General features: G+C 34.6%; 1 non-coding gene across 1 annotated transcript; it reads right to left on the bottom strand.

Moving 5' to 3' along the window:
• Nucleotides 1-6,369: 6,369 nt before the first annotated feature.
• LOC122789506 lies at nucleotides 6,370-6,473 on the bottom strand. The gene has a single exon (XR_006362826.1). It is a non-coding gene; the product is annotated as a U6 spliceosomal RNA (small nuclear RNA).
• Nucleotides 6,474-7,679: the final 1,206 nt, after the last annotated feature.

The raw sequence follows: 7,679 nt of genomic DNA, 5'->3' as shown, positions 1-7,679 counted from the left end.
TTTGACAAACATCTTGTGCTAACAATTAAAAAGGTTAATGTCAAACTGGGTTCTCTCTCTATAAGGTCAAATCATATCTTACTGACTATGCCAGACTTGCAACAGCCACAACCCATCTCTTATCTTCCTTGCTTTACTGTTCACAAATATGTACCAGTCTTCGCAAATCTGAACTGAATAGCCTTGAACCTTGCTATAACAAAATAGCCACATTTGCCTCTAATCAGTCCCAAATATGTTACCATTGCAGTGCCCTTCTTCAGCTGAACTAGTTAGAGCTCCCTCATCTGCTTACTCTGACTGAGCTACTAACTGCCCATACAGTCTTATACAGACCTGACAACTACCCAGCTCTATCTGACCTTGTCCAATCCTACACTAACCTAAAATCTCTTAGGTCTGCTGATAAAGTATTGTTGAAGGTTAACAAAACCCAAAACTCTCACGGCCACTCCTTATACTCACATATCATTGCCAAACACTGGAATTCTCTAACTCAGCATACTCTGTCCTTCAGTGACACATATTCATTTAAACAGTCCCTGAAGGAATATTTCAGCAAACAGGCTTTTCTCATGTTCACCACCAGGCTAACTAATTTAACCCCTCACTGTCTAACTTCCTTCTCTGCACCATCCATTGTAAATATTTCTTGGCAATTGAGCCTACTTAGCTTCAGTCTGTGACATTTTTATCCTAAAAAAAAAAAAAAAAAAAAATATATATATATATATATATATATATATATATATATATATATATATATATATATATATATATATATACATTTTTTTTTTTTTTTGGTCTGTATGAATAGTATAAGCTTATTGTACTATCATTGTTATATGCTTTTATATACAATGTCAAAGAACTTGCATTTGAACTCCTATTGTAATTGTCATATGTACAAATGCATAATTATGTAATCCTCCCTGCAGCTTTTCTCCACAGGTCTCTGCTGAAAACGGCCTTCTAGCCCAGTCGTACACTACCTAGTTATCAAATATAAATAAATAAATAAGACGTCAAAGATCAACATTTCTTGATGTACTATATTTGTCTCCTTTCTCCCTGATAATAACTTTACCCCACTGACTGATCAACCTTTTGATTCCCCTGTTTTACATGTATTCAGCTTAATGTGATTCAAAGCTGGCCAGTGGTATTTACAATTTTTCTTCACAAGCACTACAAGCATTTTGCAGAACCAGGTCATACATACACACACACACACACACACACACACACACACACACACACACACACACACACACACACACACACACACACACACACGCACACACGCGCACATGCGCACACACGTGCGAGCACGCACACACACACACATGCACACACACACACACACACACACACACACACACACACACACACACACACACACACACACACACTGATCCCTGTGTTATAGTACTAAGAGGATGCCTAGTAAGGTAATGTCTTTGTCATTCCTGCAGATGTACTATCTAGTTCCCACTAGGTGGAAATTGCTTAATGATCAATACTGCCATATACTTCTTGCAATGGGCCTGCAGCACTGGCTAATTATTTCTATTCCTAATGAGCCAGTTTCTGTACAAGCCTGTTAACAACCCATGGCATCTACAGAGCAGTCATGGCTTCATCCTTCTGTGTTATGCAATTGTCACACTTAAGAGATCTAACTTGTCTTTAGTAGAAAGAAGTTCAATGCTATAATCCTTGACAAAAATTTGTGCCACTTAGAAAATATAAAATTTCAGAAAACAGCATAAATCTACAAAAGACAACTACCTGAAAAATTGACAAGTGTAAAAATTGTATCAAAATCTAGCAAAAGTCATGCACGCTTGACTAGGCTGATATTATAGCATTTTGTTATTTTATTCCAAAGCAGGCCTGCTGTTATTGAGGTAACCTACCATACAACGTCACCCAAAATCTGCTCACTCAGAATAATATCACTGACACAAAACTTAACCAAGCCACTTGCTTTTCTGTTGCATGTCCATAAAAACAAATTCCACCTAAAAAGACAATCTGACCCTGGGCCCTGTGTTCAGACATTCACAGAATCAAAAATATGCAGAGTTCTGCCAATTAGCCATTCTAGCTTACTGTGAATAGTGAGATCTTCCCTACAAGCACACAGCTTTCTGATAATGAAACACTCACAAAGCTCAACAGGGTCTTCTTTTCCTGCTGATTCTGCCAAGCCCATTCCCTTGGCTGTGGTTTTGGTATATAGTAGGTACAGACAATGGGAATCTCGTTCAACTGTTATGTGCATCAGTAATTAGATGACGAAGCATTTGGCTACCATAAGAGAGTCATATTTACTTCCACCATCTACCCACGCTTCATTGAATTTCTTCACTTTGATATTGAGAGCACAGTTTAACTGGTAATACGTCTTTGCTGCAACATAATCCATACCTGATTTTTTATTGTTATTTTCTTGAGTAACTCTGTGCATCACTGTTCAGTATAATGAATTTAAATAAGGAATATAAACATCATTATAATCAGGATGGTAGTTCTGCTTTAAGGAAAAAATAAAGTCATTTCTAAATGAGTTGCACATTTATGTGATGCTCTAAAGCCAGTCATGAGTTTCAGTCTTTGTATCTTCTGAAAATGTTTGCTAATGTAAAGATTTTTATTCTTGCACCTTTCTAATTATATAAGAGAAATGTTTAAAATCTTTTTCTGATTTGCGGATGCTTGTCACTGCTTCTTGAGCTAAGATTTTGAGAGGAAAGATGGAGAGGTCAAAAAGGGATTCACTGTTTAGTTTTACAGCAGCATACTGTGATTAATTTCTGGTCCATTACTTAAGAATGCATTTATTCACTTTTTCTCAAGCAGACATACAAGGTGTACAGTCATGCAAGTAGCTGCAACTGGTGTGTGTGTGTGTGTGTGTGTGTGTGTGTGTGTGTGTGTGTGTGTGTGTGTGTGTGTGTGTGTGTGTGTGTGTGTGTGTTTGTGTGCATACCTGATTTCTGCAACCCATGGTAGGTATACCATAATTAAAAAAAAAAAAAAAAACGAGTAAAACTTCCTTCACAGATATTAATTAATCCAAAGAATTAAGTCCTTTTGTTTGTTGTGTTTCAGATTTCATCCTTGATTCCTGCAAACCATTGTAGTTAAGGTTTAAAGGAAGGAAATGATTGCAGTAAACAGAAACATTATTGTATGTACCTATTGTTAGCTTCTTTGTTTTGTTAATTATTGATAGTGTAGTTATTATTTGGCTGTGAATAAACTGGGAAGCACCAAGTGACCAAGTTTAATGTGAATATTTTAATTGTGAATTCATTTTTAATCATCCTTGTTTTTTTGCTTGCACATGAGTGTGAAACGTTCTGTGTCGGGCTACAACAGTCTGTTGTACTTATTGCACAAGAGTAAGGCTACGAACTATTTCTGCAGTGCAGGGTTTGATTCCCACAGCCTTCATCAAGTCATTTCACCACACACTGTACCTGAGCTGCCCATAAAAAGGACACTTGCATCCAGTTGGCAATCCCAAGCTATTAGCAAATGCACTGTGCATTTATCTTTTGAATTCTTGCATTGTTCAAATAGATGATAATTAATGCTTCACTATATGCTAATTGACTATGAGTTCTAGCATGTGTCTTGTAGTTTAATGGAGTGTGGGATGTATTTTCAATAAATATGAGTTTCTTGGAAATAGAAGTTTACTGTTGTTCATGGTAGCTCTGTTTTCAGTGTGAGACTGTTTTGTTGTGTTTTGTTTAACAAATTGTTGTTAGTGTTTTTTAGTAAAATTTGAAATAATGGTTTTACAATACATTCAAATCTTTATGATCTTTGTAAACATAAAAAATAAAATAGTATACTTTCTGATAGACATGAACAATGTTTTAAGGTAATTGGGCAGAGGCATTCAAGTAATGAGATATTCCTCAATGCTCTCTGTCTAAGGCCAATAATATTGCATTGACGGGCCTAGACACCTTCCCAGGATGCCTTCCAAATAGCATGAAATCTGTTGTATCAGATGCTCTGGAATTGCTATTTAACCATAGCCTCCAAAAAGGCTTCGTGCCTCGTAAATGGAGAGCAGCAGCAGACATCCCTCTGCACAAAGGTGGGCGGTCCACAGAGCCAGGAAACTACAGAACTAAAAATGTCACTAGTCTCACATGCAAAGCCATGGAAATGATCAATAATGGCATTAAGAAACCTCAAAACACTACTATGATGTAATATCATTTATCTACAAGTGATACGTATGTAGGTGTAATCCAATAGCTATCTATATATTTATTATTATTATGACAAATGTTTTCACAATAATGTTGTTTCTGTATAAAGGTTTTACCTTTTGTCATTTGCCATCCCTTATTCATGCTGAACCATGCAGCCCATGCCTAGTCTGCAACTGGTCATTTCTTATCAGTGTTCTAACCTGAAAAAAAAAAAAAAACATGGAATAAAATAAAACATCTAGTGTATCGCTGGATTAAGTTTACTTTGGGCCCTGAGTTATTTAGATTCTGCATAAATACATGTGCATTTGGATTCACCTTATTGATTGCTTTAAATACTTACCTACCTGGGTGTTTTAAATTATATTTATTGTTTGATAAATAAATGTGTTTTTTGTTTGTTTGCTTTAAATTTGAATAGTCTTAAACATTTTCCAGCAAGAAATGAAATAAGAATTACTTACCAATAACAGAATTACCTAATTGAACCACTTTCATTATAATTTTCCACTGCAGAAAAGGGAAAATAAGGGATAAGGCAACGGTTACTAATGTCCTCCAATTTTGGTCATAATGTTAATATATTAAGGACATTCTGCATTAACTGAGTTGAATGGTAAATCCCAGAGTGTTTAAGAAAGTAAAGCTTTTAGTACAGATTGGTCTGTACACCACTGGTTTTTAATAATTAACAAAATAAAACAAATGTTAAACAATGCCTGTATACTTTAAACTGTCAGTCTAGATAGAGAGATATGCAATGTGATGCAACACAAGGTATTGCATATGGCATACAAAAACCTTGTCTGGTATTATTATTTGTAAAATACAAATGAAATGCAGTCTAGGTTGCATCTCACACACAAACCACTGTTTTTAGTATTTCATGCACATCTAATAGTGCAGGATGTGATACTTCTGTAATTTTAATAATGTTCTTAGATTTCTGAGCTTTTCTTGGGAAATCTAATTAAAAAGCACAAGACAAACAAATAGAAATATTTTCTGAAAGAAACGATACTGAAAAGGTACCAGGTATGAACATTTTTCCAAGTATACTGTAATCTACTTAAATGCTCAGCTATTAAATTTGTCAGAGGTTGACCTTGTCTATGACTTAAAGCAAACTGTCCAAAGAGAGAGGGAGACATTTAAAACTATACACAGTTACACAAAGACCCAAAGAGACTCAGTAAATGGCAAAATTCTAAAATTCATTCTTACAAAACAGAATCACTACAATCTCATAGTATGGCTTCAGTAAAACGTATAATACTTTTACCCCTTAGTACACAGCAACATAACTCAAACTCATATTTACTAATAAAGGAAACACAATTTTCTAATAAAGAAAGAATAAATTCTGCCAATTTCATAGCAGCTGCCAGAAAGAAAAGGTCAGATATCCACGTTACCCTAGAGTCTAGTTATCATCAAGCACCAATCTATTCGCCACAATGTAAAGCATCAGAATCAGTTATTTTCATAGTACACAGCAATTACTGCAGTGAAATCCAGAAGACCCTTGGGAATATACTGAGGGAAGTGTGCCGATGGGTGTACTATCTGCAGCCATTTCTTTTTTTCTTTTTTTTTTTTTTTTTTTTGTAACATCTCTATATTGAGTTTTGTAATTTAATACTTATTACACACAATAATAACAAAAACACAAAAAGATAAAAACACAGTAATCAAAAACAAATATATATAAAAACATACCTAACAAATAACTATGTACAAATGTGCTATTTGTCCATAAATGGGGAAACATTGTTTACATTAACGTAGGATATGATCAAATAATGTATCCCAAAATTCAATATAGTGAGAATGAAGTTTTTGACTGTAGATTAAGTATTTGTGAGCTAATAAGTATTTGGTAGCTGTATGTTTAAATCCAGCCCATGAAATTGATAATCTATCTTTCCTAACTGCAGCCATTTCTTCAATTTTCTAATTACAGGTTCATAGGTTCATATGTAAGTACTAGGCTACCTGCACTTGCAGGCCGTTTAAAAGCTCCCATGGTTGATAATTATGTATTAACCCTTGTAAGAATAACTGTGACCATACTATAGATAATTTGAAGGGACCTGTATGCGGGGTAAAGTATTTAGGAGCCTTCTCTACCAGTTAGCATATACTCCCTGAATATGTGTTTCATTTTTGAGCAGGGGCCATGCTAATCATCTTTGTATCATTCCAGTTTTAGTATATGTACTTTGGCAGCACATATAATAACATAACTGGGGACTTCTTCTGAAGCTTGTGTTCTACTAGATTATATAGAGTAGATTAAAATAAACCATTTTACCATGAGAAATGAGTACACATTTAGTCAGCCCTTTACCCTGCTTCAGCCAGTTATTTTACCTGCGATGTGACAGAAACATGAAATTGAGCTAGATATGACAAAAATAAAACATTTCTAAATAAAAGCATACATCTTCTACTAGGTATGGCTACAGTCTTCATTTTTTCCAGTATATAAAGATAGATATTAGCTTTTTTCAAATAGATGGAAAAAAGTCAAAACATAAAGAGCTAAAATCCTCAGCACTACTATTTTCACTGACAATTATGATAAAAGATAAATAAAATATACAACATTAAACACAACTATGCTACTGTGTACAGAATGATTTACAGCATAATTTATACTGTCACTACTTTACACATTATTTTGCTTTTTCACAGCAATTCAACTTTGTCTTTGTTTTGCTGAGATTACAGACCACAGTAGAAAAGTACTTATGTTTGCTGCATGTTGTTATACTGAAATATGGTACTGTTTTGGTGTAACCAGTGGTTGAAACCTGACAGAAATAAACACCATTGATTCAGTTACTTAAGCAATAACTGATGACATGGTGTGGTATACTGAAGATTTATCAATGGTTGGTGTTGTTTAATCACGAGGGCAAAGCCCGAGTGATTGAATAAAACCAACCGTGGGTAAATTTCAATATACCACAACCACCGAGTCAGTAATTGCTATTATACAATGACATTATTTAAGAAAAAAACATACTTTTCTTGAATAATGTCTTTGTATAATGCCTCTATCCTGATTTTCTGCATTTTTGTGGTATCCTGGGTTTTTTCTGATGTACTGCGCATGAGTATGGGACTTGTGTTCCCATACTTACCCAGTACATAAGTGCTGTGCAAAGGAAGCAACGGAGAAAGGAAGATCTCTGTTGCTTTTTTTTTTTTTTTTTTTTTTTTTTTTATTGAAAACAAGACAAAAAAAGAAACTGGGAGACTTTTAATGAATGAGGGAGAACCGGAACAGACAAAATAAAATCAGGTAAGTTTCTAAAGTTTTGCAGAACGTAGCTGATTATCCTTTTATTTCTGTCTGCACCATCTCCCTTGTTCGTTAAAAGTCACCCGGTTTCTTTTTTTTTTGTTTTCAATAAATAAAAATAGAAAGAA

This window comes from Protopterus annectens, chromosome 14.part0 (genome assembly GCF_019279795.1).
Source record: "Protopterus annectens isolate FY-2018-M chromosome 14.part0, PAN1.0, whole genome shotgun sequence".
Lineage (NCBI taxonomy): Eukaryota > Metazoa > Chordata > Ceratodontiformes > Protopteridae > Protopterus > Protopterus annectens.
Note: the sequence above shows the minus strand (reverse complement) of the source record. Positions and strands in the feature narration are given on the sequence as shown.